Genomic DNA, 25,528 nt, shown 5'->3' on the forward strand with positions numbered 1-25,528 from the left:
AAGAGAATAATAGGAAAAACATGAAAAAATCTTTGAAATAAAACAAGAGATATATACGACATATGACATTTGTTTCCAACGTCCTTTTCAGGCAGCCTGAAACTTATTATTGAAAAGATATATTTTTTATATAAAAGCAATATTAGGATAGTGGTGTAGGATGTATGGAAATCATTTATATGCTGATACCTTACTGTGATAATACTCACCTACAATACAAACAGCTGAAAGAGGACACATTCACTGCAAATCTGTTGATTCCTTTTAACTATTGTAATTTTTGTTTTGGTTTGTGGTTTAGAGAACTTATAGACTATGAATAGTGAGTTTTACAGGGTGAGGAGTTATTGTGGGACATGAATAAAACGGGAAAATGTGTGCCGAGAACAATCATTTATTTGAACAAAATGTCACAAAAAGACAGCTACATCAGGGACAAATTCAAGATTATATTCACATAAATACACATTTATTGAGTCCTTTATAAGCACTAATTTCTCAAAACAAACTTGGACACACACACACACACACACACACACACACACACACACACACACATACACACACACACACACACACAATACTTATAACTTCTAGATTGTCTGGCAGTATGGTTAGCCGGTTTGCGGGCCCATTTTCTGAGGCTGTATTCATTTTTTAATTCATCAATATAAAAATGATAAATCTAAAATGACTACTGAATCCTGGACACATTTACAGCACAAATGAAATATTTTACATTATTAGACTGCATGTACAACTGCAGAGACATACAGCGATTTTACCTGAAAATTATCTAGATTTAAAAACCAAATATATTTACATTGTACAAAATAAAAACATTAATCGGTTGTAAAATGTATATGACAGTAATAGTATTACATGTATACATGGCTAAATGTTAGTAAGTAAGATTATAAGCATGTATAAGCATGTGAAATCCACTTTTGAGGTAATAAGAGGCTAGATGACGTTTGAGCTTGTTTAAAGAAGTGATGGCCAAAGACAGACTGAAAATGTATATAACACAATATAAACGATACTGTGCTTGGTCTGTCTCACATCTGGGTGGAAGTAGCGACGATGATGTTTTTACAACCTAAAAAAGTGCTACCAGGTCTGTAATTTTAATATTTTTTTAAGTAATTGTAAAACCATCAACAGTGCAAGCTACTCACACAACACACACAGTAAAGCAGGGACAAAACATATAAGGCAACTTTTAAGTTTTCTAAATAATCTGTAAACGGTTAGCAGACAACAACAGCAAAAACAGTGTTGGAGTGTTTAGAAAAAAAGTTATGGGTCAGTTTAGTAGAAACTGCAGAGTTAGCCATTATGCCTTCAGTGTGCCACCCCACACAGGTTTCAATGCTCATGGTCACCACAGTGAAAGCACTGATGTATACTCAGTGAAGATTGGAATTAGGCTTGAATCTGTTGTGGTTACCAGGCCTGGAATTGATTGCTCCTCCATTAGATGATCTTATAATGAAGAATGATTAGTGAAGATGAACACGGACGTGGATGTAAAAAGCAGCAAAGCAATGGGAGAACGAAGCGGTACTTTCCAGCCGTACAGCTCAAAAAGCAGACACAGTGAAGTCCATAAGCTGTAGCTGTTCTCATGTAAAACACAGCCCTTGAGATAGAGTGTAAGTACAGGTCACATCACAAAAGCACAGCATATTGAAGACAGTATGCTGTTTTATTATTATTATGTATACAACGGTAGAGCTTTTTTTTCATGAGTCAGGGTGGATACTGAACTACGTTTTAAATTCTGCAAATGTCACAACTTGAGGAGATCAGGTTAACACCAAGCCATGACAGTTTGTGGACATGTTAATTTACAACACGTCTTCTCCCTCGACTTGAATCATTCTGTAGATATCTGGCGAGTACTTTCAGCGTTGTGAATTTGTCTCATTTACTTTTAGAGAAGTTTTAACTTTATTACCATTTGTTCACTCTAATGGCCTTGCAGCTGTCAACATTTTCTGGTTTCCCTTCCTTGCCTTGTCCTTAAGAGAATTATCACAACTCCTTTCCTTTCCTCTTCCCACACTTGTTCCCTTCATCCTCATCGTTATTGACTCCCTTTTCTCTTCGGTCCCCGGTGAGCATTCACTCTGCATCTTGGTGGCTCTGTGATGCAGAGTGAGGAACAACAGAGTCATCGTTGTGGCAGCAGGAAGCGGATCGAAATGAGGCGGAGCCGGCAAAGACGGGCGATGGTGTGTCATCATCTCTCTCTGGTCCAGAGCTGGAGGTGGGAGATGGTGGAGGCAGGGAGGAGGAGATGGAGGGCTGCATAAGAAGAAAAGAGATGCATTTTCTTTATAAAGAACTCTCTTTCTTGTGAATGTGCTCAGGTTTGATGTAGTTTACCTGCAATGAGATACTGGACTTGTTTGTCTTCTCTTTGACTTTAGCCAAAGCTCCTTTGAGTCCAGAGGATCTCTCAGTCATCTCCAGAGCTGCTCTCAGCAGTTTGGGTGTCTCTGGCTTTACAGGGGCTGCCGGGACCTGAGGGGAATCTTTTGGCTTCTCTTTTGGCTCAGGTTTTTTTCCCGTTGTCAGCATCTTCCTGTGGTTGAGACAGCAGCATCTTCTTATTCAACTCATGTAATCCATAAAAACATTAATAAATGTACTAAAGTAGGGGCGTGGCAGATAAAAACATCATGCCAGAGTTGGTTACAGTAATTGTTATTGTCGTTTAAAAAGCGCAGTGTGTTTAACCTGGCCTTCTTGCGAAGCAGCTTCTTGGACTCTGGATAGTGGACCAGGATCTCATTCAGGTCCTTCTTGTCCAGGATGAAGAGATTGGCAAAGCCATGAGCAATTACATTTGCTGTGCGTCTGTTACCCCCGCCTACTGCAAGTAAACTGCCAAGGAGAAGAATCCGGGTTTAAAGGGACCATTTCAAGTGTTGGAACACACAGGACAATTCAATTATTTTATGAAATATTTGGAGGTTTTCATTCAAAACAAAATGGGGAAAAATAATTTAAACCAAGCGGAATAAGGTTTTTTTTCCCCTGTATTAAGGTTATTTGTATACAGTTGTCATCTAAGACACTAAAACTTAAGACTAATTGATCTGTTGTTAATTTCCAATAATAATAAATTCAACACAAACTCTTAAAATCTCTTCACCTGATCTCTCCAAAGACTGATCCTGCTCCAAGAGTGACAAAAACTGTCCTCCCATCTGGTCCTCCAACCACCTGCACCTCGCCCGCCTTTATGATGTACATCTCCCGACCCACCTCGCCCTAAGCAGGATATGAATGAGATGATAGAGTGAATAAAAAAAAGGGAAAAATAAAAAAAATAAAATAATAATTCCTAAGAGGAAAAAAGAGATGGAGTACCTTTTTACAAACATAATCCCCAGGTAGGTAGACAACTGAGCGAAGGCTTTTCAGCATATCAAAGATCATCTGTCTGTCACAACCCTGTAAAAGTGCAGAACAAAACAATGTTTTGGAATATATACTGCCATGAAGTATGTCATGATGTTGTTTTACGTGTATTTAAAGACTTCCTACCTGAAAAAGTGGAACTTTGCTGACGATGGAGTAGTTAACATCTACGGCGATGTCCAGACGCATTTTATCTGGCAGCTGCGTGAGCAGCTCCTGCTCATCTGGGACGAAGATAATAAGACTTAGAGTAAAACTGAAAAGTCAGGTGAAAGAAGTGCATGAAAAACATTCTGCTCTTCTTACCCAGCATGCCTTGTGATTGCCAGGTGTAGTTATACCATGTCTTGACGCGGTTCTGGACGTCTTTGGGGATGCGGTAGGAGTACATGTACTTAATGGTGTTGTCCATGCATGTGCGGTAGTAGGTCTGACCAGCTGTGGCTGCCCCAACCACATCACGCATCTGAAGAATATTTGAGCAAAACAATCCAAAAAACTGTTCATTTAAAGGCTTAATATGTGATTTTTCACTCTTAAATATAATAGAAATCAAGTATATCCTCTGAAAATAACTCTGTGAGTCATGACTGTCTACAATGGGTGTAACACCCGAGTCCCACTGTCTGTGATGTTTTCAGAGTTTTCAGAGTCCTATCTTCACTTTGTTTACATCGCCCAGACGGCCGGCTGACTCCTCCCCTCGTGTATAAAAGTTGTTTAATTGAGGGACTAGAGAAAAGAAGAATAACATACTGTACTCACTGCTTAACTGTGTTTCTAGATCACGCTCATTTCAGGTAAATTTACATGCAGTGTGAAGATACGAGCATAATAAAGATCGCTAGCATTAGCATGCTAACACAACAATGCAGCGCAAGTTGTTTTGGTTTCATGCTGGTGCTCAAGGGCGACATCTGTTGGATCAAAAAATCGCATATAAAGCCTTTTAGACCATCTTTACCTTTGAACATCTTTGCACAAAGAAATTAACTATTGTCTAATTATTATAAAAAAATACTGGAGCTGCTATTATTTTGTACATTTAAAGGGGTCATATTATGCTTTTTCTGGTTTTATATGCTCTTTAGTGTGTTTTCCAAGTGTCCTGTGCATGTTTAGGCACATCTATGTGAAAAAATTCAAAGTCCGCAGAAACGCGGCTTCTCCTACGTCCTCCTGTTAGCTGTAGCATTAGCTGCATGTAACGATCGGTTCTAGCCCCCCTCGATAAAAATGTTGCCAGTGTGACGTCTTGTCAGTGTGATATCACTGATCTAAGCTCATTGGCTCGTTGTGGCAAGCCCAGCAGCTCATGTTGCACGCCTGTTAACTTCTGTAGCACGCCCACGATATGCCGTAGCCTGCGGTAGCACAGTAGTGCTAACATGCTAATGTTTTTTCTCCCCTCGGACGGAGCCAGTGGCTGTATTCCCAATATGGTAAAAGGGGCGTGACATTTCCGAGAACCGTGCTGAGCGACTGACCAATTACGGCAGAGCCGACAGACCGACCAATCAGATCAGACTTGGCACAGGTGGGGACTCTGAACGTGGGCACTTCAGAGCCTTAGAGAGAGAGTCAGAAGCGAGCCGGTGCATGGAGTGGCAGTACATGAAAACAGACATTTTTTTATAACTTTAGTTATTGTGAACATACTTCAGTAGGTACATAGATTAAATATATGAACCCCAAAAGGGGCATAATATGAGCTCTTTAATGTGAAAGAGACACAAATGTCTGTGGCTCAGCTTTCAGCGTCAGTCGTCTCTCAACCGGAAGGTCAAGGGTTTTATCCCCGGCTCCTGCAGTCACATGTGCGATGTGTCCTTGGGTAAGACACTTCACCCCAAGTTGCTACCGTTAGTTAATACTGATGAACACTTTAAATAGCAGCCTCTGCTACTGTGTGAATGAGTAGGTGTGACCTGTGGTGTAAAAAGCACTTTGAGTAACATTTACATTTCATCTACACACCTGTCCAATCATGATAGAGAAGGCAAAGACTCCAACAAAGTAGTTGATGAGTTGGAAGATGATCTCGAACAGGGTGGTGGGGTCTGGCAGACCACCAATGGTGATCAGAGTCTTCACAGCAAAGTAGTAACAGCGAATGTAACTGAGCAGAGACAAAGACATGTAGCAGTCAAAAGAAACGACATAGGAAATTAGCTACCTATAAATAAGATGGACCCAGTTTGTGAATCATAACAGTGAAATGTCAAAAGATGCAACTATATTATATAATACAGACTAAGGGACATTTACTTTGGATTGTTTGAGTAATCAAAGAGGTGCAAAATAATGAAATACTGGGAAGCAACCTGACCTTATCTTAACTTGTATTAACAGCTGTGCACCAATAACTCACCTTTAAACTGCTGTCCTTATCTTAAGTGAAAATCAGCAATCACTTGTGTGTGCATGTTTATTCCACTGACCTGTTGCCCTCTCCGTTGTACACCCACTTGGTTGATCCCAGTCCTTTGAATGCAGAGCCCCAGTAGTAAAGGCAGGCATTACAGTGAAGACAGTATAGAAGGTATGTGGTGGTGCGAATCACCCTAAGAGACAGAGATTAATGACTTTAATGTCTCTTAAACTGAGAGGCAGAAACATCAGGGAAGACAAAGTGAGAAAAGGGAAAGAAAGACAAAAAGGGAGACTGTGGTGTAGGGCTGTATGAACCATCATGCTGCAGCTGACCTGTAGATGTAGGCTTTGGTCAATATTGCCTCCAGACGCTCGTTGAACTCAAAGAAGGAGTTGAACTGGAGAGGCAATGAGAGCAGATAATATTTGAAGATTTGTTAACTTGATAACCGACATCTTTTGTAAAGCGTCTCGAGATAACACTTATTATGAATTGGTGCTATACCAATAATGATTGATTGATTGATTGATTAATTCATTGATTGATCTGATTTTCCAAAATGAAAACATAAAGTCTTGAAAATTAACATTTTATACGAATCCATATTTTTCTTTGTCAGGGTAACATATTTATGTCTGGCTTTGGATGTTTGATTGACATTCCTGCCAAAACATATTCTTATATTGCCACATTGCTTAAATCTTAAAAAGCTGTAATGTGTTGAAAAGGGACAATAAAGCTCACCTTCAGCAGCCTTGGTAAGCGGAGCAGAGGGTTGACGCCAGTTTTCAAATAGAAAATTTCCAAAGGTACAAGGCTGGCCACATCAAACTGAAAAACAGGACAGGATAAACCAATTGACTGAAATGCTTCAATGATTTCTTTTTTCTCATGTTATAAATAAAAGCAAAACAAAAATGGGCTTCATTAATTTTGATTGACTTACTTTGAATCGTTTGGATTTCATGTAATTCTTTCTCATCTCCTTTTTGTCACTCTGTCAAAAAACAACACAACAGTAGATATAAACTTTTATCTTGGTAGATTGATTCTTAAGTTGACAACATCAGCTACTACTTTAAAGGACTAATATGTCAAATGTCTACTGAATGATAAAGTGACCTTACTATATGATCAGACATTAAGGAAACATGCTATGTTGAAGTGCTGGCTACTCTGACAACAATGCAGCAGCCAGTATGTCCTCCTTCTAACTTTAGATTCTGCTCCTGAATGCTCTGGATTTGTTTGGACCAGAGACCAGACCTAAAAAGCCTCTGCACGTTTCTAATAAGCTCCACGAGCAGAAACGTGCTCAAACTAGGATCAATATTGGCGATGCTTTAGAAAAATGGAGAGAGGTTAGAACGCAGAAAGGTTTTAAGGTTTCCGCATGACATGGACTAGAGGGAGGAGGGGGCGGGGGGAGACAGATCTTTTCAATGTTTTGAATTTGGATTGCCGTACCAATTTTAAAAGCTACATGTCAGAGTTTCATATTGCTCCTTGAAGTCCGCAGAGCAGTGTAATCATTTTGTAAACATGATTTTAGGTCTTTGTCCCCAGATGTACAGATTTCTTCTCTTCTCATTGAAGTAGCTGGCAGAGTCCTACTCACCACTATGTCTCCCCCGCGAACAAACTGCAGGCGAGGCTGGAAAATGGTGATGTCAAGGATGTAAATGAGGTCACACAGGTAGTCGGTCAGCAGCCAGTAGTAAATATTGTCTGGAGTCTGGTAAGGGAAGGCCCAGCGCACAGGGATGGACCACACGTTCCAGTTCCACGCCAGAGAGACCAACAACATCCACAGCACGTACATAAGGTCTGACAGAGAGACACAGATGAGAGGTTAGAGGCAGGGAGAGAGAGACAGTGAGGGAAGTAGAGTATGACTAATAAGCAGGTTCTAATCCGTATTATTAAGGAGAAATTACATTTGCAAAAAAGATGTTATAAACAAAAAAATAGCCTAGCTCAATGTGAAACAAATGGAAGAGAAAAACATGAATTCACTCATGAGTAAGAGACAGGTTTACTACTCATGAATACAGTAGATTCATCTCAGCCCAAACATCATATTCCATGATAATCACATTTTATCATCATCAGAATAAGTATAAGTATTAAACAGAAAAAATGTACGTTTGTAGTGGAGCAAAAGTTAATGTTTTGCTGTTGTAATGTGTCGTTGTAGAAATGTATTCACTATTTGGTTGGTAAGACTCCGAGAGCCGAGTGCACAAGGTCGGTGTACGCCTGGGTGTAACCTTAGAGATAAATCTTACAACCAACTTCAATTTATACCCTGTGCACTAGTTGGACTTCAGCCCTGTTTGTGTTACTCCTGGGTGAAGCTTTTATGCCTAGGATGGAGCAGGCACAAGTTCGAAAATCAGACTAATATCCAAGGTAACACAAACCTGAAAAAGTAAAGTAAACAACTTAATAGGAAAACATGATGGCAGTGTGTCTTGTTTACAGGATGATCATTGGAAAGGCATGAAGACGAGGGAGAGGGTCACCTGTGATCAGACACACTCTGGAAATGTACGCGGCCCGCCCCCCTTGAAGGTCAAGTTAATTTAAAAAAAATTATAGCTGTATTTTTTTTTTTTTTAGATTTGTTTTTGGGCTTTTTGTGCCTTTATTGTAGAGATAGGATAGTGGATAGAGTCGGAAATCAATAAGTCATTTAAGGATACCTTTCCGATAGAACAGGACAGCTGTCATTAAAAGTAACACATGAACACCAAGACTCCTTCAAGTGTTTGTGTCGGCGTCCGTCTGCCCGCAATGTATTTCACATTTCTACTACATATATGACCCAATGTCAATACAGTTTCAAGTTTCAATGGGTGAAGTATCCCTTTAAGTCTAGAAGTCGGTCGTAGCTAAGTTGGATGTGAAAGGAAAGACCTACTTTTTTTACGCCCAGCACTTGGTTCCAGCACTTGTCATTTGTTTTTGATAAGTTTAAGTAAAGTAGATTTTACTGTAGCAGGTAGCAAGTTGTACAAGGTTCTTCTTACTGGTAAAAGGGTCGATGCTGGCAGGGAAGCGGTAGTGCACACAGGCTCTTATCCAGCGAGGGCCTTTAACCTTGCAGCATTGGCTAGCCTGCTCCCCACCTTCCACTCCATGGCCTCCTTCTCCTTCTCCTGAAGGACCTGCTTGTGCCTCTTTCTCTTCCTCCTGCTGAGCAGGAACAGGAACAGGCTGAGGAGCTGAAGTTTCAGGAGGAGCTGCAGGGAGGGAGATGGGCAGGTGACAAAAAGTCAGGGCAGAGAGGCACATTGACGAGTCCTTCATGATCCCATTTTGGGAACAACTAATCAAAACACTCAGTTTTGAATGAGGAACACTTGAGTCAAACTTTAGAAATAATGAGGGGAAAGCTGAGAGGCTGGTTACTGGAGACAGAGTGTTTTACTTCTCAGCTTTGTGTGTGTGTGTGTGTGTGTGTGTGTGTGTGTGTGTGTGTGTGTGTGTGTGTGTGTGTGTGTGTGTGTGTGTGTGTGAAGGTCAGTGGGGACTTTTCTTATGATGCAAAATAATCTATTGTCTGGACAAAGGTCTCTTTTAATCTAGAAGGACAATATGCTATAATACAGCTGCTGCAGTATAGGATCACTCTGTGCCTGTTGTGTCTGCTTTTATTTTGTTTTAGTGTTGTTAAAAGATGAACTTGAATACATTATACATATACAGTATATCCTTTGTGGGAGTAAAGACAGGTTCTGTGTTTGTGTGTAGGTTACAGAAATAAAATGAACTAAACTTACAAGTGATGGTGCTGTCTTCATCTGAGCTGTCGAGGTCTATGAGTTTCTCCTTTGCCTTCTCGGTTCTCTCTTTAAACATCCGGACCAGCTCCTGAAGACGCTCGTTGACCACTGTGCTGGTCTGACTGGCCGAAGACGCAGGACGTTCTCTCAGTCTAATAACATGACAAATAAAATGACATCATGTTTTATTCTATTATTTATTTATGTTATAACATGCCCAGATAAGGTATTCACACATTAGTCTGAACTGATTTGGTGCCTCTGTGTGTGTATACATGTGTTTCTGTTTTTCTGTGTGACTACAGAGCTCACATGTCATCTGTGCTGTGCAGGCTGGACTGACTGGGCCACGCTCTGACGGGGGTGTTTCCTTCATCATCATCGTCCTCACTTTGAGACTGCAGGTTCCTACTGTAGACACAAAAACATCACTGGGTAAAGTTTGAGACACTTTTGCCTCAGAAAGATTGAAATCAACAGTTTTGTGGCTTCACTGTAAATATTAAAAGCCGAATTCTGAAAAAACGAATAAAATATTTTGCTCAAGGGCGAGTAAATACGATGTTGTAGTTCATGCTGCTACCTGCTGTCCTCTTCACTTCATATGTAAGATTAAGAAGAATGCAAACTGAGACTTCACACTAAAGACAATAATGTAAAGAGCAAATTACAATTGTTTTAGGTATAAGAAACTGCATTAGATACAATATTGACTTGGCAGCATCTTGTGTGTTTCTAGAAATGGATGGATGCTAGTTCAGTAAGGGTTTGATATCTTACATGTTTGTCCAGATGTTCCTACGATGCCTTCCAATACTGTCGTAGATTTTTTTTATGTTGAAGAGAAAGAGACAAAGAAAAAGAGGGTAAGGGAAATTATATTACTCATATAAGCAAAAGTAATCACCCACAAAAACACACTACAGGGGATGATACAAATCAGGAACATTGTTTTTTTTTTACTTTTGCTATGCTATGACATGCATGATGCAGTAGCTACAAACATATAAATCTGTGAAAGCCATGCAGCAAAAATGAGCAGTGTCTACCGCCTTCAGAAAAACAAAACAAATAGTCAGCGTCTTCAGGACAGTCAGAGCTCTGTAAAACAATGAATGTCATAAACTGTCTTCATCTGTTTTGTAAAAACAATATATGTATCAGGTTGGGTGGTCCGTCTGTATTTCAGACAGACCACCCTGATGTTTCTACCAACTGTGGCTGCACAGTAGGCAGTAGAGGGCAATAGATTCAGACAAAACTAAACACACTTTCTGACTTTTGATATCTGTCAATTTTTTCTCATTCCGGGTGAAAACACTCCACCTGCCAACAGAGAAAGTTGGGAATTTATGAAGCCTGAACAACTTATCCTAGTGATGTGAATTCAGATTTGTTTTATGTGAATCACCTGGCCAATACTTCATTAAAGTGTTGTTTGTTAGAGCCAGTGAAATAGGCCTATGACATATGTATCACTATACGCATATATGTTTAAAATATAATATATAAACCAACCTTTATGACATCTAATGAAAATGTGAAGCTTAGAGTGATATTAGTAGTGTCTTTATCTGATGTGCTCAGCAGAGTGGCTCCGCCTGACAATACTTTCAGCAGTGTCTAAAAGACTCGTAGCGAAGAAATCATTGCTGAACAGAGGAGTTCTATTTCCGTTCACGAAATCAGCTGCCATACTCTTCGTCATAGATTTTGTTTTTCCATCCTGACCTGGTATTTATATCAGTCTAAAAACTCCTTAACTGGTCTGGCCCATGTAAATGTGGTGTTATACTTGAAAAAGAAGGATCAATGTTGACAGAAAATAACAAGTACTAAATGACAGATAAATAACATCCATGCAGATGCTTACTCTTTGTCTCCTTTGCTGGAGTTTGGAACATGAGGGGAGAGAACAAGATTAAAATATTATTGTTGTACAGCCCTCAGAAAAGACCTCTTTGTGAAATATTACATTTGAATCAAAAGTAAAAAAATAAAGTATTACTAATAGTATAAGCTTTGTTGCAGCTCAAGTAGCGTTAAATTAAACTGACTAGGACTGAAAATAATTCTCACCTTTGACGACCCACAGAAGGGGTCACTGGGACGGTGAGGGTTGTAAGTTTGGGGTCCTGGGTGGTGAGGATTTGGGGAATATTTATCTGTTCCTCCCCTCCTCTTGCCCCTTCTCCTCCTTCCCGTCCTCTCTCATTGTCTGAGTCGAAATCCTCTACGTTGACTGCTGGATGAAGGCTGAGGCTTGAACTCTCTGGAAAGAGGGAACGTAAAAAAATATGTTAGATAAATGGAGAGCACGCAAAATAGTGTGAATGTGAGATTTTCAATGCAAAAGATGTTTTTTTAGGATATGCAGTTTCAGTATCTGATATTGTTATTCATATTACACCTCAGCTTTTCCAAGCTTTTTTTTTTTTTTTTTTATGAAGAACTTTTTCCAAACGTGATTGTAGTCTTGAAAACAAAGTGAATAAAGTTGTTATGACCTGTGAACTCAGACGACAATTCACTTTTTTAAAGATTTTCAAGAATTGTTTAAGAAAAGTAGAATTAAAGCTTCTGTGTTTCTGAATATGAACTAGTTCATTCTGATACTACACATTATAAAAATGTCATGTATTATAAATGAGTTCAGGTGTAAACAAGTGATCTTACAAGAAAACCAACAATTCACCTGCAGGTCTTCTTGGTGCAGCGTCTGGATCATCTTCAATGAAGAATGCCGGGTTACAGAGACCAGAAAGCTGGCGGGATGGTGAGTTGAGCTGCTTCGATGGGGGACTGACAATCGGCGGCAGGCGTGGGTAGGATGGCACATTGGGCAATTCGAGAGTACTACCATTTGGGGAGGATGGAGATGGGGAGCGGGACCGAAGCTGAGGATGGTGAGGGGGAGGCAGAGGGGAATGTCGGACGAGCCGGTTGAGCTCAACATCTTGCTGATTCTTGTCTTGCTTTTGTTTTTGCTGTTGTTGTTGTTGTTGTTGGTTTTTTTTAGGCATCTTGAGGCATGAGGCTGTTAAGGCGGTTCTGGATGTTGAGGAAATACTGCTGAGTTCTGGTGGGGAACTGGGAGATCTTCTGTGGGATGTTTGCAAGGCTCTGGGTAACACCAGAAAGAGAGGGGGCGACTGAACCCTCAGAGTTCTTGGGCAAGAGCTCCGTCAGAGTCGAGGCTATATTCCGGGGTACCTGTGTGAGTCGTATCTGGGAAAACTCTTGGCGCAGTTCAGGGGGTAGAGAGGGTAGGCTGGGTAAGTACTTGGTGACGTCAGAAAGCTGTTTGGGCATCTCAGGCATGGAGGGTAGTTTGGGGGCAGAAATGCCATTCTCTTTGAAGTACGCGTTGATGTTGCCCAGGCACTCTGAGGTGTGAGGAATGCGCATCAGGCAGCTCTTGAATGCATCACAGCTGACTGGAGCTATAGAAGAGACAGGCAGATTCACAGTCAGAAAAAAAACATGAGCAAAGCTGAGATGAATTGGGGGTCGATAGTGAAACAGCAATTTGTTCAGCCTGAATAACAGTGTCAGATGTCATCTAGATGAAAGGATGGATCATGATTAATAACCAGAGTCAGCAGGTGACATAAACAGTAACAGTTCAAGATGACTGATAGCTACTTACTAACAAATTTAGAGTCAAAACAGTAAATTACATAAAGATGTATTCATCTAGATGTAGACAGGCATGAAACAGTCAATTTTACAGATTTTGACACAAGACTACCGAACAGTCAGCCACACAGGAAGTAGTAACACAACAGCTCTTGCCACAGTCATATAAAGAATATCATCTAAAATTATTGAAAAGATTACATACCACCACAGCCTTCCCCAGTAGCTTCCTCCTCCTACGAAAAAAAACACAATACAATTAAAAGAATGACCAGGTAGGGCTTAGCATCAGTTAGGACACAATTTCTCAAATTATGAAAGATTTATTTATCAGTTTATGATAGGTGGACATTACTTTGTCACTAGCTTTGTCAGAATCTGGGCTTTGACCATCTGCCTTCGATTTCTGTGGCTGCTGGGTTACAGGCTCAGCGTCTTCATTGGCTTCCTTGATGTCGGTTTCTGGTTCTGATTCTGGATCAGCCTTGGGCTGGGTTGTAACTGGTTCAGGACTTGGAGGTGGCGAGGGGGAGGTCCGCTGTGGCTCTTCTTCCTCTTTTTGCTCTTAATTATTTTTTCAGAAAATAAAAAAATACAACAGCAGACGGTCATAAGACAACGATGATAGAGTTGTACTGTACTGAGATGATCAAATGTAATGTGGGAGTTTAAAAACTACCTGGGTCACAGATGACAGGCTCCTCTTCCTCCTGTTTCTCCTCAGCGAGGTTCTCTTCCTCTCTGCAGTACAAGACAGGGAACAAATCGGGTTACAAGTTATGTGTCTGGTGCTGTGTTCGTTGAGCCACAAAATTGAAGTGAAGTTGCATTAAACATCAGTGAGTTGTATTGAGAGTAGGCAGTTAGGAGGGACACACTCTTATATTGATAGACCACCTATCATAATGCACTTTTTTATATTCTACTCTTAATGCAATTTCAGATAAAAAAAAACAGATATTTGCTAAAAGTTACTGTGTAGACTAAGTTTGAGAAGGCTTAAGGAATATATAAACCTCCTAAAAAGGATTTGCATGAGTCACAAACACGTTAAAAAATGTTAAACATTATGGGTATAATCTAAAACTTTTATAAGACTAAATTCCCTTTTTTTATAGCACTTTGTATCTCATTCATGCTGCCCAAATGTATACTATAGGCCTGTTTATTACATTGCCAATTATTATGTTAATGTTTGCCTGAATGACTAAAGTATAAATAAATAAATAAATTAATTAATTAATTAATTAATGTTGGGAAAAATGCATACAATAATGTATAAATAATTAAATAAATGCATCAAGAAATATATAAATAAATATATAAATGCTGAAAACAATACATCAATGAATAAATAATAAATACACTTTGTTAATGAAAAAGGCTATTTATATAATTTTACATGTATTTATTCATTTATTAGCGTATTTCTACAGTTATATATGTATCAATGCATACATTTCCACATTAATTGAGTCATTAATTTATTTCCGTATTTTTACATTTACACATCTATTTATTTCTGTGTCCAGGTCGTAAGAGGAAACGTATATATGTAAATTTGCTTCTGTCTGTTTTTCAAAATTGATCAATCCTACTTCAGTAATGTTAGGACGGCCCACTTAATTTACATGTTTACTTTTCCTTGTACAACATGGACACAGAAATACAGAAATTTATATATTTATATTTATTTATATATACATTTTTACATGAATTGTTGAATTTATTTATATATATATTTATTCATATATTTATTGATGCATTTATGTAATTATTTATTTATTTATACATTATTGTATGCATTTCTCCCAACATTTATTTATCTATTTATTTATTTATTTATTTATACTTTAGTCATTTTTTGTCCCTCATACCTGAATTCATAGAAACACTTGACAGCCTACTGTTCATGTAAGCATGACATTACTCAGTGTTAGCGAACTTCCTCTTTGTTGTTAGCATTAAACCACCTGTAACAGCAAAGCTTACATAACGCCAATTATCAGTTTGTATCATGACAACAATAAAGTTAGAGGTCTAAATAAAAGCTGAAAGCTGATTGATAACATCTATTGAGGTCCTTTAAGTAGGATACGTAACAACGAGGGCATCACAAGATAACGCAACTTACTTACTCTGTCAATATTCAAGTACGTTAACCGTTAATAGTTCCGGTAACGCCTATGAGCATCAACACATGACGAGTCCAGTTCAGAGAAGATTTGGGAAATTTAGAAAGTTCAGCAAATAAAAAAAGGATAACAAAAATATCGCATAACACCTCCGTCCATCATGCAGCAGCAGCAGCAGCAGCAGGTGCACACGGTTACCATGGGAACCGTTGAGTGTGTCTGCAAAGGGAAGCTACGGTTGCTAGGCACGGTCGTGTGATGTTGCTGATGCAGCGCATAATGAGATCCCACGGGATTTGGGGATGAAACGAGATTTGGGACTAATTCCACACGACTAGTAGGACATGGGATGCTTTGTAGCGCCTCCACTTGTGAAAAGTAACGCAGTAAATTTACGGTGGCGCTGTATCTGGGTACAATATCATGAACTGACCTTAGAGCTGCTTAACTTGAACCTCTATAATTAACATAATCAGTCCTCCCTGTTTCATCATAATTACAGTTGCTTACGTTAATATTAGACAAACGTTACTTTTACTTTTATTACTTGCATTGTAGGAATCTTGTAGTTAACTTTAACATTACTAACATAGGATGCTAACAAAGTATTTCCAGGAAGTTGTGATTGTGTTCTTACTCTGTGATTTTAATGTGCTCCTCCTCCTCACTCTGCTCTTCAGGTGTCATTGGCAGTCTGGTGATAGTGAACATGCAGGGTCACATTAATCCAAATGACAAAATATTGAAGAAATGATTTAAAAAAAACACACTTTATCTTGTGTTCTCTATCTACTGGAACAAAGGTCCTTACTCAACTTCAGGTTCCTCCAGCAGCAGTTCTTGACTCCCCAGTGAGAGTTTAATGGAGTGCCCCTCACTGGCCATCTGTCTAATGGCCATCTCAGCTGTCTGCCTGGCTACTTCTTCAGCCATACGGGCCATCTCCAGGCGCTCCTGCATCAGGCTAAAGAGGGACAGGACACACATTGATGTGCAGTAAATGCTTGGAACAAGGTAAATTACATTTAAGATGTACCAATTATTTTTCCTTATTGTTAAAACTTCATATCTCATGGCAGAACCACAGTTGAATTTTTCCTTGGACCATTGTCTACAGCTGTATATAAACTGTTCCAACCAGCTGAGTTATTTCATATTGACCTTATATTACTGATGCTTTGACCCATGGTCTCTCTATGTTTTCATTCAAACTAGGGACGTGTCGACACATTTGTTGAACATCATCATCATAACATCAGTGCCGATATCAACCCTGTTGGAAGACATCAGCCCATCAGCTATAATATGCAATGTATAGATGTCAAAAGCTGATGTGAGCTGTTGAGTATCAGTGTAATGTTGGCAAAATGGGCTACATAATTACTGATTCAGAGAAGAGGTTTTTATATTAGGAACAAGATGTCAACAGTTGGACAAACTTTTTTTTCATGATCAAACGTGAGGAAATGTCAGCTGTGTGGACTCTCAAACTGTCTCTAAGATAGATCAGCAAGTTTGTAAGACATGAGCAGTGACATTTCAAGAGGAGGGACTACTAACAACAATACATCTAATCTCAGAGCTCATTTGAAAATGTTGTGTTTGTTAGTGGTTATGATGGTATTGCTGGCTTGTCAGGGTCCATCATCATGTCTGTTCTTTCAAATACTTGTATCTTTTTTTTTGATTAATGTTTTAATGTTATGATAAGGGGTATTTACATCCAGTAAGTGAATTAAAATGGCAAAGTATTGCAGCTCTGACGACCTCCACCTCTCTTACCGTTCCTCCATGGTAGCCATAGCCACGTCTTCAGCCTCCCTCTTTATGCTTTGAATGAACGGCGTCCAGCGCCCGGTCTGGGTCTCTGCGTCTTCTTGAGACATTTTTGTCACACTCGGTGTTGGCTGGGATTTTTGAATGACGTTGGAGGTGGACTGTGTCTGCTGGTTATTTAATGGTAGCAGATTTGGTTTCTTGTCGTTTCCAGTCCCAACGTCATGCGTCTGCTGGCCCTCATTGTCGGAATCCACATCTTCCAGCACCATGTCAGGTTTGAGTATGGTTGAAACTATGAGGGGGTGAGAAAGGGGATTTTGTGTATAAAGCAAGATGTGGCAGAAATGAGACATGGTGGTGATGGATTTTGTCTTAGTGTTTCATATATAAAGGACTTTTTTTAAACTTTGGCACATATCACAAACTGGATTTTTAATTATGGAATCTGTGAGAACTGCTTATTTAAAATATATACAGTTCAGGAGGGGATGATTATTGTTTGAGATGTAGGTACAGGTTTTGATATTTAATTGATCTTTATGCATAATGTGTTTCAAATGGGTAAGGGTAGCTGCACACTTAGTTATCCTTGTATCTACAAAGCAGTTCATTAATCAAATGACCACATAGATACGTCCACACTGAATCTTTATTATTCCTGCAGTTTCCTTACATTACAGTATATTTTCTACCACATTGTATGCATGACAATCACAATGTTTTGAATGAGAGCATACGGTTCTTTAATGAGAGTCAAACCCTCTGAGACATCACCAAACCAAACGTCCAGGCCACATTTCACAGTTCAACGTTTTACAAATAGATCAAGTGGATCAAAATAGGCATTCAAATGCATGTAGTGCTCTTACATGTGTTCAACCTTTATTAAAACTGTGAAAATGCTTTGACAAATGTCATGTGATCAGGCTGAAAATGGGCTCGACATTGAGCACAATAATTGAGAAATAGGACTTGTATATGGAAAAATAAACGTTTACAACATCTACCTCTATATATCAAGAAAAAAATAGATATATATGTTTTAATGCGAAAGCACAATATACTACCTAGTCATATAGCTGCCCTTTTATTAGTATTTTCAGTTTTTTTGAATTGACAACAAAAGAGTTGACACCTTGTGTTGAAATGCTTCCAAACAGAAACAGATTTGTGTGAAAGGACCAGTACGTCATCTTTTTATCGCCTATTCCCTTTTTTTTCTGGCTGTGAAAATGGCAACATGAATATATAATGTAGGTTAAAGCACAATAAAGTAAAATAAAAATACTCTGTAATCTTCACTGCACAGCACCTACGGGGATTTCACTAAAGGATTCTGTTGAACAGAAGATGTGCAAATGCAAATAACTTTACATTTAAGATTGAAGACAAAGACACATCTTATTATTATCTATACAGTACGTGTGTTAATAATATCAGTGCTCTCATTTGAAGTCTTAATACATTCATATGGATCTGTAGTGAGTACAGCAAGGTGAGTTAAATATATATTTCTTCATTCTTGTCGTTTTCACAGCTGCCTGATTTGTGTATTGGGCTGTATGGCAGCTGTGACGCTGCCAACAGTACAGTATCTGTCTTTTGGTATCTGTGTCTGTCTGTTTGTTGTGGAGATCAGAGGCTCCCCCAGTCGTCTCCTCCTGCTGTTTAAGGGGCTCGCAGCGCCTTCCCCCCTGAAACAGAAGGAGAAGAGGGACTGAGTTAGGCTCCGACCGTCCGACCAAAACACCTCCTCAAAAACTATGGGTGGAAAAAACAAGAGGGTGCTTCAATAGAAAACATAAATGCAACCATTTCCATCCAATTAGATACACAAAGGGAGAAATGGCATGAAGTTAAATAAAACGCAGCCCTTGTTGTTAAAGATAGTTTTTTATCTGGTTTAACTTCACATTAAGTGATCCACTTGATTGAACTGTGAATTGTGGCACTCAGGAACAGGACTTGTCTCGAGCAAGGAGAAAATGTCATTGAGTGAAATAAACTCACCTTTCTGTAGGACTTCAGCTGGAGCCTGGGAACGAAAAAAAAAGGGAAATAAACAAGAAAAGAACGGCTGTTTTATAAGATGAATTACTATATATTAAATCCTGCAAATTGTAACAAAAAGTTGACAGAAAAAAAAGAGGATAAGACAGAAGGAAACATGAATTCCTTTCCTAATGTTACCTGAGACTCATCTTTAGGTGGAAGTGCAGGCTGAGGCAACTTCAGACCCAGCCCGGACACGAACCAGCCAACCACACTGTCAACAGACAAACTGATCAACTACACATGCTGAGAAGAAACAACAACACAAGTTATGGATTTCACTGTTCAGCAACATTGCACTTTAAGTAATTTCAAAGAACATAAGAGTAAAATCTGCAAATGAAAACGTCTACGTTCATCAACCTGAAGCATGAATGACAAATTAAAGCAACAATATGTAACTTTTTTCACCTTGAAATGGTAGTTTCAAAGGTTGATTTAACGGCAACATAACTTTCAACAAGGAGAATGGTGTCCCTCCCGTGTCCACAGGTCGGCCTGATAGCCTGCTTACTGCACTATGTTACTTAGTGGGCTTTACACCTAGTTCGGTTGATATGATGACCGAGGTTAGAGGAAGAAGACGCTGACAGGTGAAGGTAACAAAAGAGCAAGAAGGGTAGTTTACATCCCTGCAGATATTATTCTTTACAGATTGTTACGTAACGTTGGGCTGTATCTTTATCGATGTCATCGTTGTCTCATGTTTAGCAGCTTTACCGGTTGCAGGAAGTCCTCTAACCCAAGTTATGTCTCAGGCTTGCATACACATTTAAATGATTTTATCTCACGCCTAAAAGTTTTCTCTTTCCTTGATGATCTTCAAGTTAGCGTTATATCTTAACTATAATAAAAAAATACCCTCTCCAATAGCAATTCAGCCACAGTCTGTAGACATCATTACAGCAGTTGGATAAATAACACACACAGTACTCCACATGCAAACAGTTCGCAAACAACGGGCTGGAGATGTTGCAATATTACTGAACCTTGTCAGTCTACTGGTTGTTCAGCTTCGCACTCTGTATTTTTAAACTAATGCACGTTTTCTAAGAGGGGGAGTCTTAACAGCACTGTGTCTTATGACAGTGCATTTGCACTTAGAGACCGTTAGAGGGCGCCAACGTGCACCAAACCACATTTCTACACATGCTGCTCTGAAACCTTCTGGCCAAGATGTGCTAGTTTAGTAACAAATATAATTTTCTTTCCCATGGAGATCATCTACATCAGCTTTCATTGTTGCATTATTTTATTTTTTTCTGGTGAAAAGAGAGTAGATTACTGTAAATAAAAAGGACAGTGAGGGGATAGAAACATACCCTGAAGCTTTGCTGTCAGTATCCAATGAGATCCCACTGAGAGATTCAGGCGGCGGAGACAAAACTGAAGGGAAGAGAAACACAACAAATAGAGGTTTAAAAAAGAAACCATACAATGAATTCAAAAATATGTCCCTATTTAAAGGGAGGCTTGTGAGGCTTATAGTATTCATGGGGATACTTGAAGAGTGTTTGTGTACTTTTGTCCAAGGAGGAACGGGTTGACTTGTTCGATGGTTCTACAGGAACAGCACCAGGGGGCAGCATAACGGGCTGAGGGACCATCTGTTTTATCCAGTTCACCACACTGCAGAAGAAAAAGAAAAAGAGGTCAGATATACTCATGTCTTTACATTCTGCAACCTGTGATAATGTGTGTGTGTGTGTGTGTGTGTGTGTGTGTGCGTGTGTGTGTGTGTGTGTGTGTGTGTGTGTGTGTGTGTGTGTGTGTGTGTGTGTGTGTGTGTGTGTGTGTGTGTGTGTGTGTGTGTGTGTGTGTGTGTTTGCGTGACTTTTTATTTGCGACTCACCTGGGACCAAATGCAGGGGTCACATCCTCGACCTCATCTTCACATTCTGAGTGCATCTCCACTACGGGGATGTGTGGGAGGGGGTCGAAATCTGCTGAGACCAATCAGAGAGCAGCTGGTATTGAGATTTTTTTTATTTCATTTTAAACCACCAAACCAAATATATATTAAAATATCTCTATAAAAACTAAAAGACAAATAAAAAGGCACACACCTGGCATTGTTTCTACTTCGTATACCTGAGACGAAAGAGCAGAAATGCATTGAAGGTCAAGCCAGCAGAGTGTGGATATAAACAGGTTAAGGGAAGTGTCAGTATATCAATAATAAATATATATATATTATAAATGATCTCATCTATATACTGTATGAATGGTATATTGTTAGCCACACAGAGCTAAAAGCAGCCCTGTTGTTTGTTTGTTCATCAGCTTCATTTAGTACAGCATGTGTTTCTTCCCATGTGGGCTACAAATACTGTTGAACGGAGCAATAAAAATCCTGCCTCACAAAGACCCTTTCATTTCCTCACACAGAGCAGAATGGAGACTAAAAGTTTGGCCAAAGGAAGCTACATGCTGCGGCCCTTATTGGCAAAAAGTTCAATTAATGTCATCATATTTACTTAAACATTTTTACCCATTCATTTTAAGATTCACATTTTATTCTGAAATTCTTGTCAATTTCAAAGTGACATGGAATAAGTGAAGGGTTTGTTAAGCATGTCAATCTTTTCTCAAATGTATGTTCTGCTTATTGTCTGGATAATCAGTAAAGCAGCACGGAGGCTTCCAGGTTACAGGGCTGAAAGTCACATGAAGAGACAGCAGTGAAGTTAACGGAGGGCTTTAACCTGGCTGAACCACCCCCGGCTTCCGCTGTAATCCTTACACATGATTAGTCATAGAAGCCTGTGACAGCAGCATTACGTCGTTAAAGTCAAGTGTAACTGACAGATTATCGTGCTGTTGCTCGGCTTTTCTGTCTCATGTGAATCTTTATGCTCATCTTGTTCCTACAGTGTTTGAGAATCAGAGAATTTGAGTCTCACCTCGGTGTGTTCCTCTTTGTCGTTAATCTCTTTGTATTTGTCATCGGGCTGAGGCAACACCTTGGTCAGACCCTGAGAGACCCAGCCGATCACCCCGGTCCTGGAGGAAACACAGAGCTGAATTTACCTTTAAGGAATGCATTTAGCGTTGAATACTAACTTCTATCTAATCATACTGTACCTTTCTCCAGTCTCCCCTGACTGTTGCACGGCATAGAGGAAAATAAGAAAATTAAAACATCAAATTAAAGCTAAAAATGTCTATAATTTTTTTAACATTACTGATCAACATCAGGGAATTAATAAGAGGCACCTATTGGCTTTGTTGCATGTATAATTTTTAACTAGCATAGAGAGATTTATTTCTCACAAGACAATGTGTAAAACACTAAAACATCTGAGAGTTTACCCGAGCGTCAGAGTTGGACCTGGAGAGTCGAGGGGTGCCGGAGGGTTGAGGCAAAGCGCTGGAGAACCCATTAGACAGCCAGCCTAAGACTCCAGCCTGAGTCTGACTGTAGAGTTAGAGAAGTCAACGAGAGTTTCAGTACACAGCCACGCACACTTTATAAATAATTCAGAGAAATATCCAGAAGTTTTACCTGTCCTCTGAAGCCTCATCTGTGTTTTTAGCTGTCAACAACAACAAATGCACAGGTTTTAGATGCACCCAGAACAGACAACACATGTAAACACACCGTCACCACGGTAGATATAATCATAAATTATCACTATTACTATTAGTATTTTATGTACAAATAGTGTAAATTAAGTTGAAAATAATCCTCACCATCTTTGTTTTTGGTATTGTTCTGTAGGATCAGAGGGGACAGAGAGAGAGAGAGAGAGAGAAAACAATGAGAGCAGAGACACACAGACATAACACAGTGTGTGTGTGTGTGTGTGTGTGTGTGTGTGTGTGTGTGTGGTGTGTTTGTTGACTTACAGCAGCGGGTTTAGGTTTAGCATCTTCATCTGTCCCAGGAACTTCAGGGGGCTGAGGGACCACTTTCACCACCCAGTTAAACATCCTGTTGGACACACACACACACACACACACACACACACACACACACACACACACGCACGCACGCACGCACGCACGCACGCACGCACGCACCTCTACATCAGACAAAATGAGAGTTCTTATCCTGAGCTAATGAGGTCTGATGAAGGATGTTCACCTGCTACGTCTTAGCTTTATCACAGGCTACATCTTTGACCCAGCTAGAGATTTCTTTAGTTGTCTGCTAAAGTTGTCTTTCATATTCGACATGAATCTTAAAACCCTCTGAAACATCTCTATGTAATGCAGCGCCTGAGAGCTACTATCTTCATGTTAGGTTTGTATCTTATATGGCTGAATTAATCATCTTGGTCAGTGTCAGTGTACTACAATCCACTAGAGAAGAGACTTAAATCAGGATTATGTCCTTCATGCACAGAAGTGAAAAGTCAGAGGAGGCTACAGGGCAAAGGGGGTAAACCTCGGGTAGCATTGAACCATAAGCTGATTTACCGACGGCCTCCACAGGTGGCAACAAGTTAAATCAGTTAGAGGAAAAATCTATCACAAATGTATAGAAGAGGAAACTTTAACAGGTCAAGCAAATGGTTCAAGAAACAGAAAAAAGCGAGCAGGTGGTCCCACTTTTTGTGGCAGAATAAGCGAAGTGACATCACTTTACCAACGGAGAAAAGAACAACTGGACCTTCAAGATTTCCTGCAAAAAGACAGCAGCAGACCTGGAGGCTGTTAAAAGCTATCACTTCAAATTCAATGTTTTCTAAAAGTTAAAATCTCGCGAGACCACAATCACAACTAGTCCAAGTAAAAACAAGTATTTTGAACCTTAGGCACATTCATTTTGTCTTGAATGTTTGAATAATATCACATTTACTTTTTGGGCACCAGACAATAACAACATTTTACATTTTGTCTCCAGAGACAGAAGCTTTTGAAACTATTCCTGTAGATCAAGTGTGTGACTCCTGACACCCGTTCCCCGTCAGCTGGGATCAGAGGGTCCTCTCACCTGGCCATAATCTTAAATTAGTCACCTCGGATTAAATCATACAGCTCCCCCGACTATAGCCGGCCTCACTGCTTAGGCCTACAGCAGCACCTGAAATATCCTCATTTCACTTGGCCATTCTTACCCATCATAAGAGCTGAAGTAAAAGGTAGACATCACAAAGATATTAAGATCTAAAATATTGTTTGGGAAGGATTAGTGCCCCAGATAAAAACCTTTCAAGTGCAGACTTCAACAAAAGCAAATGAGAATCTTAAAGATGATCCAACAACGTGCATCAGATCAACACTCAGGTATTCATTTTACCAGTGTATCTATTCCTGCCTCTTCATAAATCCAAAACTTGTTTTCCTTACCTGCGTGTCTATAGGAGGTTCTGCATACCGTTGGCGTAGAGATCCAGAGTGCGGCAAAGCCAGCACAGATCTGCTGGGATTGCCACAGAGGCTGACTAGCGCTAACAGGATTAACCAGTACCACCTGAAGGTCAGGAAACAATCTGTGTTTATGAGCCACCTCAGATTAACGGCAGAGGAAAGTATCACCGGGTTATCCTCTCCTGATTCCAAGTGTTATCACTCGCTCATCTAATAAGACGGCAAACAAGCAGACTGCAGAGATTTGAACCTTTTCCAGCAGCTGCACGGCGGAGGAAAGGTCACAAAGTATTTGTTTCTATGATGTGGATCATGAGCTTGTTTGGATTTCAGTTGGCCGACTCTTCTCTGAAATAAAAGGGAACATTTTTAAGTTGGCCCTTAGGTGTTAAAAGTAGGGAGATAGTTTCTGGTAATAAAAAGAAAAAAGTCTAAAGTTCTTAGTATGTCCTATCCCATCCTCATTACAGTTTTAACCTCAACAGGTGATACAGACTACTTGACCAACCAGTCATGAGCTTTACAGTCTACCTTTTGACAGACAAGTAGTCAGGAGGAGACAGAAGAAAAGTAAAGCTTATTAGTCAGTCTCATGGGGTCTGACCAGACCTGCAGTGACCCACTTCTTACGTTGCTCCTAAAGCCATAGGACCAGAAATTTCTGCAGCCAACTGTCCCTCTGGAAAAATACAACTAGCATAGTACTGTATTTTAGTTCACCTAACTTATTAATGTAATGCCACTTTATATTTCCACTCAAAGACAATTTGAGGACGGTAATGTACTTTTTACTAAACTACTTTGTGAACCGCTATGACATGTGAGAAGCACGTCTTATTTTCTGTCTTCACAGGCTAAGCTAAATGCTAACATGCTAATTAATGGCAGGTAGAGCAAAATGTTTACCCATGATGTTTACCACCTTGGTTTAGCTATGTACCCTGATATCATTTAGTAACGTGAACTTCATGAGTTTTGCAAATCTTTGGTCATTAGCAATTGAAGTAATAAAC

At 39.6% G+C, this 25,528-nt stretch overlaps 1 pseudogene; it reads right to left on the bottom strand.

Annotated features, from left to right (window-relative positions):
- Positions 1-359: 359 nt before the first annotated feature.
- On the bottom strand, positions 360-24,993 carry LOC109987853 (cyclic nucleotide-gated channel beta-1-like; annotated as a pseudogene).
- Between the last annotated feature and the right edge of the window lie 535 nt (positions 24,994-25,528).

The sequence above is a fragment of the Labrus bergylta genome, chromosome 7, assembly GCF_963930695.1.
Source record: "Labrus bergylta chromosome 7, fLabBer1.1, whole genome shotgun sequence".
NCBI lineage: Eukaryota > Metazoa > Chordata > Actinopteri > Labriformes > Labridae > Labrus > Labrus bergylta.